This window comes from Lissotriton vulgaris, unplaced genomic scaffold, assembly GCF_964263255.1.
Source record: "Lissotriton vulgaris unplaced genomic scaffold, aLisVul1.2 SCAFFOLD_3461, whole genome shotgun sequence".
Classification (NCBI taxonomy): Eukaryota; Metazoa; Chordata; class Amphibia; order Caudata; family Salamandridae; genus Lissotriton; species Lissotriton vulgaris.
Genome location: NW_028249000.1, coordinates 38,183 through 44,356, shown reverse-complemented (window position 1 = coordinate 44,356; position 6,174 = coordinate 38,183). Strand labels below are relative to the sequence as shown.

Genomic DNA, 6,174 nt, shown 5'->3' with positions numbered 1-6,174 from the left:
AAGGTTGATTCCCATTTTCCAGATATAAAGGAGTTAAGATCACACATTGAGGCCACACTAAATCTTTGATGTATTATAACAAGGTCACAAAGTGACCCCCTTGCACAGTACACCTCAAGTCCTGAATTTCAGCAAGGATACATAACTCGGCTCTAAACAATGTTAATGGGTGTTTAAATATCATAATGCACTGTCCTTTAAAGAGCCATGGCTAAATGAAGGGATTCATATAGAACAGTGGGCCATGTAGTCTCACAGTTATTAAATATCACACACACACACCTGCCTACTGCATTCACACTTGAGTGTGAGAGGCTCGGGGCACCCCCTCCATCTAACGCCTCACTGACCTGCTGAAAGTGAAGGGACAGCAGACAGGCCCCTCCTTGAGCTGGACAGACGGACAGAGCACCAGGGCTTCTCACTCCCCTGCTGCAGGTTGGGCTCCGCTGCTGGTGCTGACTCTGCCGCCGCTGACCCGGAAGCAGACACGTGTGAGAGGGCGGGGCGGGGCTTCTTTCCAACTTCGCTGCTTCCTCTGACGCTGCCGCCGGTGACCAAGACACTGTTCATCTCTCAGGCCTGAGGAGAGCTCCATCGGCCCCGTTGCTTCTGCTCCGGGTGACCCGGAAGTGAAACTGTTCATGAGTTTCCAACAGTGAAGGAGAAGAAACCCAGGAGAGAGGAGAGCGGTGAGACTAAGGAGGGAAGGGAGGGGAGGGGGGCACAGACGGGGCAGAGGGGAGGGCACAGAGGGGGCATAGGAGGAGGGGGAGGGAGGGAGGGGAATGGAGGGAGGGAGGGGGGCAGAGGAGGGAAGGGGGCGGAGGAGGGAGGGGGCAGAAGGAGGGATGGGGGAGGAGGGGGCAGAAGGAGGGAGGAGGAGGGATGGGGGAAGAGGGGGCAGAAGGTGGGAGGAGGAGGGAGGGAGGCAGGGAAGGGGGAGGAGGGGGCAGAGGGAGGGGGGCCGTGGAAGAAGAGGGGGCAGAGGAGGGGGTAAGGGGGGCAGAGGAGGGGGTGAGGGGGGCAGAGGAGGAAGAGGGAAGGGAGAGGGGAGGGGGAGAGGAGGGGGCATAGAGGGGGCAGAGGAGGGGAGCACAGAGGAGGAGAGGGGGAGATGGGCAGAGGAAGGGGGGCAGAGGAGGGGGTGAGGGGCAGAGGAAGGGGGGCGAGTTGCAGAGGAAGGGTGGCGAGGGGCAGAGGAGGGGGGAGGGAAAAGGAGGTGGGATAGCGATTGTTTACCGAAGCACCTTCATATGCAGGCTACAAGAAGCAGGAATCGAAGACTGCGAAAGCGTCCACTTTTCCCTCCAAATAACTCCCAACAAATCCCTCTCGGGTACCCTCGTATACCGACCACCCGGCAATCTAGAAAACTTTGTCGGTTCACTACTAGACTCCACGATCTCCTCCTGCACCTCAACCTCTAATTTTATCCTGCTTGGAGATTTAAACCTCCATTTCGAGGACAGTTCAGACAAAACCGCAAGGGACCTCATTTCTGAACTAAAGGCACTTGACGTACACCTCTTAAATTCAGAGGCAACTCATACCAAGGGTCACCTTCTAGATCCTCTTTTCACCAACCTGTCAAAAATAGAAACACGACCTTCACTCCCGTTGCCATGGTCTGACCATTCCCTCATTCCTTTCACTTGGCAAACTACTCTAAACACTCCCCAAACCTCGTCTTCTAGAGAACAGGATAGAATCTGGTCCAAACTCTCATTTGAGCGTTGGACCCAGGAACTGATAAGCTCCGCCCCCTCCGCTCTCCCTGATCCCGTAAAAGCAGACGAAAATTTCACTAGATGGCTCACCTCTACTCTTGATGTAGTCGCTCCCAAGAAAAATATAAAGAAAAAAAGCATGACCTTCAAATCCCCATGGTACTCCCAGGAACTAAGGAACCTTAGAAAAATTTGTAAGATCCAAGAGCGGAAATGGAGGAAAAACTGGGACCCCATCATCAAAGATGAATATAAAAAAGCAATGAGGACCTACAAATTAGCCCGAAAATCAGCCCAAGCATCCTTCTTCAATGAAAAAATTAAAAATGCATCCAATTCATCCAGGGAGACTTATAAAATAGTCAAAGAGCTACTCAAAATCCCCAATCCTCCTTCCACTCAGCAACCTACAGTCTCTAGATGCAATCAAATAGCAACCTTTTTTCAGAACAAAATCACCAACATTCTACAAACCCTCCCACCTATAACGGATAACAAACTCCACTATGAACTGGTACCCCCCACAACCGGCCCGACTCTAGACAGTTTTCACCAGCTGTCCAACGAAGACTTCTTGAAAACTCTTTCAGGCATGAAAAGCGGTTCACCCACTGACCCAGCCCCCATTCGTATCCTTAAACAAGTCGGACCAACTATCTCACACCTTGCAACAAATCTTATTAATGCCTCTCTTAGCCAAGGAGTAGTCCCCCCTAACTGGAAACATGCAATAGTCAAAGCTCTTCAAAAAAAAACAGGCCAGGATCCTTCAGACCTTTCCAACCTGCGCCCAATCTCTCTCTTACCAGGCATGAGTAAGATTGCAGAGAAACTGGTCAACCAGCAACTGTCGGCTTTCCTCGAAACCAACAATCTCCTACGCCCATCGCAAACAGGTTTTCGTCCAGGGCAGGGGACCGAGACCGCCCTCCTGAAAGTAGTCGAGGAAGCCAGATGCATCTTGGATTCAGGGGGATCAGTTTTACTGATCCTCCTGGATCTAAGCGCTGCATTTGACACGGTGGACCACAAGATCCTGATCCAGCGACTACTCAAACTAGGAGTGAGGGATAAGGCGCTTACTTGGCTTTCATCTTTCCTGAAGGACAGAACCTTCCAGGTCTGTGAAGGGAATAAACGATCAGATCTTTTCCACCTCCAGTGTGGGGTACCACAGGGCTCTTCACTGAGCCCTACTCTATTTAACACATACATGGCCCCACTGGAGGATGTGGTCACTCCCTTTCGGATAAAAGCCGTCACATACGCTGACGACACCCAAATGGTTGTGTCCTTTTCCCTTGAAGGCGAAAAGATAAAAAACCTCCATGACTGTCTTGAGGGAATCCATGATTGGATGTCCAACTCAAGACTGAAACTTAATGGCTCCAAAACCGAGCTCATGTTGATGGGACATCAAATATCACCTCTTCCCTCAGCCATGTGGCCCTCATGCCTGGGTCCCCTTCTTCAGCCCAAGACGGAACTCAAGAGTTTAGGCTTCTGGCTAGAACAGGATCTATCTCTGAAAACACAGACAAAAAAAACAGTCGGTACCTGTGTGGGCTTACTTCGCTCAGCCAGGAAGATTCTCCCACTACTCCCTGCACAATCACAAAAAATGCTCATCCAGGGCCTAATATTATCTAGGTTAGATTATAGCAACGCCCTCTTCCTGGCGGCCCCAGAAGCCACCATCAATGTTCTTCAGAGAACACAAAATGCCGCTGCTCAGATTCTGACAGGAACCCCCCGAAGAGCATCTGCCAAACCAGCCCTAAAGGCACTTCATTGTTTACTTATCCGAGAAAGGGTCATATTCAAAGCCCTATGCACCACCCATATGTTATGTTATGTTATTTATACTTTTGTATAGCGCAACGGTTACTCAAAAAGAGTGTCCCGGCGCTTTGGGTAAGGAGAACTGATTCACAATAACATAACACATTAAAAACAACAGAGAACACACAGGAAAGAAGAGGGGACTGCTAACGGGACTACTGAGTGAACAACCAGGTCTTAAGACCTCTCCTAAAGTCAAGCAGATTCGAAGCCCCCCTAAGAGGGAGCGGAAGCGAATTCCACATCTGTGGGGCCAGCAGGCTGAAGGAACGGCCACCCAGGCGCGCTCTCTTAACACGAGGAACAGCCGCCAATAGCAAAGATTCTGATCTCAGAGAACGAGCTGGATGGTAAAAAGCCAGTCTCTTTTGAAGATACCTTGCTCCCACAGCATGGAGAGCCTTGTATGCCAGAGTCAAAGCCTTAAAGGCGATCCGTTTACGGATGGGTAGCCAGTGCAGAGTCAACAACAGGCCCGAGGCGCTAGCACGTCTGTTTAGACCAAAAATGGCCCTGGCAGCCGCGTTCTGCGCAACTTGAAGAAGCTGCAACAGGTACTCTGGTAGGCCCAGGTAAAGAATGTTGGCATAATCCAACCTGGAACCTATCAGGGCCTGCACAGTCAGCTTCCTGTGCTCCTCCGACAGAAGAGGCAAGAACCTCCGCAACATCTTTAATAGGCCGAAGCAGGTGCCGGTCACTCCAAGGATCTGGGCTTTCATCGTCAGCCCCTTGTCCATCTTAACCCCCAAGTTTTTAGCCATAGGGGAAGAACCGGACGGAGGGAACGTATCGATGGGCCACCAGGCCTACCAGCTCGGCTCCGTATCGCACCCGAAAAAGAGTACCTCAGATTTATCGGAATTGCACTTGAGGCTGTTCAGTTGGAACCATGTGAACACCACCCCAAGGCAATTCCGGATACTCTCCCCGTCAAAGTCAGCCCCTCTCTCACAAGAAAAGAGGAGCTGGGTGTCGTCGGCATACGACACGATCCGGGCGCCAAACGACTCCACCACCGCCGCCAAGGGGGTCATAAAGATGTTGAAAAGGGTTGGGCTCAATATAGAGCCCTGAGGGACCCCGACTCCCAAAGGCGGCATGGCGGCGGTGTCAGGCGGCGTCCAGATCGTTTGCCGGCGGCCAGCTAGAAAGGACGAGAACCAGCAGAGCACCGTCCCCCTAAGACCAATCTCATAGAGTCTAGCGAGAAGGCCATCATGGGGGACGGTGTCAAAAGCCGCCGACAAGTCCAACAACACCAGCATGACTTTGCCCCCGGTATCCAACACCCCCTTGATAGTTTCAGAAACCTCAAGGAGCGCCGTCTCGGTGCTACGATTTGAACGGAAGCCCGACTGGGAGTCATGTAAGATCTCATGGGTCTCCAAAAAATTGGAGAGCACTGACTGAACATATTTCTCCAGGATCTTAACGAGAGCCGGCAACAAGGAGATCGGCCTATAGTTGGCAGGGACCTTCGGGTCAAGACATAGAGCCATGCAAAACCTAGGGCCTCCAATGCTGAAGACCATGCTCTACCCATACAAACCCAACAGGTCCCTCTGTTCCTCCCAAAGTAACCTGGCCACTGTCCATAGAGTAAAGAAAGCCCTCACTGGAGGACGCCGCTTCTCTGTTACAGCTGCTACTCTATGGAACGCCCTGCCAACCCAGCTTCGCGCCGAACCCAACCACATGAAATTCCGGAAACTACTCAAAACTCACCTCTTCCCACTATAAAGTTTCCATCCCATCTCTGCCCCCCTCCCTTCCCTCAGTTGTATATGCAATCTCAGCGCTGGGACGCTCTCGGGCAGCCATGCGCTATATAAATCCCGCTTTCATTTCATTTCATTTCATTTCAGGGGCAGAGGAGGGGGGGCGAGGGGCGGAGGAAGGAGGGACAAGGGGGGCAGAGGAGGGACGGGGAGGATGGGTGAGGGGGATCTTAGGAGCATCTGAGGCAGAGGAGGCGGGCAGAGGGGGGGAGTCTTAGTGGACCCGGTGGGCTTTAAGGTGGGAGTGAAATAAAAAAGCCAAGACTTGGCCTTTTATAGATATTTTTAAATATTATATCCAAATATTCTTGTACCATATGTTACAATGTTATTAGTGATGATTCGCTCAGCAATAAATATCTGTTGTAGAAGATACCCTTCAAGGCGAACATACGCTATCCAGGAAACACGTTACGTCTCAGTGATACGAGACCTTTTACTGCAACTCTTGTAACTCGGCCGTGAGTCGGTTTGACAGAAAAAGGCCTCTTTCCCCCGTCTTACACCCACTAGTGCAGGTTACAGTAAAAGGTCTCTTTTCCCCGTCTTACACCCACTAGTGCAGGTTACAGTAAAAGGTCTCTTTTCCCCGTCTTACACCCACTAGTGCAGGTTACAGTAAAAGGTCTCTTTCCCCCGTCTTACACCCACTAGTGCAGGTTACAGTAAAAGGCCTCTTTCCCTGTCTTACCCCCACTAGTGTAGGTTACAGGAAAAGGCCTCTTTCCCCGTCTTACACCCACTAGAGCAGGTTACAGTGAAAGGCCTCTTTTCCTGTCTTACACCCACTAGTGCAGGTTACAGTAAAAAGCCTCTTTCCC

General features: G+C 51.3%; 1 protein-coding gene across 1 annotated transcript in view; it reads left to right on the top strand.

The window, feature by feature from the left end:
* Nucleotides 1-558: 558 nt before the first annotated feature.
* LOC147663741 (uncharacterized) overlaps nucleotides 559-6,174 on the top strand; it is a gene marked incomplete at its 3' end in the record, with an annotated part of 42,852 nt that continues 37,236 nt past the window's right edge. The window contains exon 1 of the mRNA XM_086950235.1: nucleotides 559-692. The remainder of the gene's footprint in view (nucleotides 693-6,174) is intronic.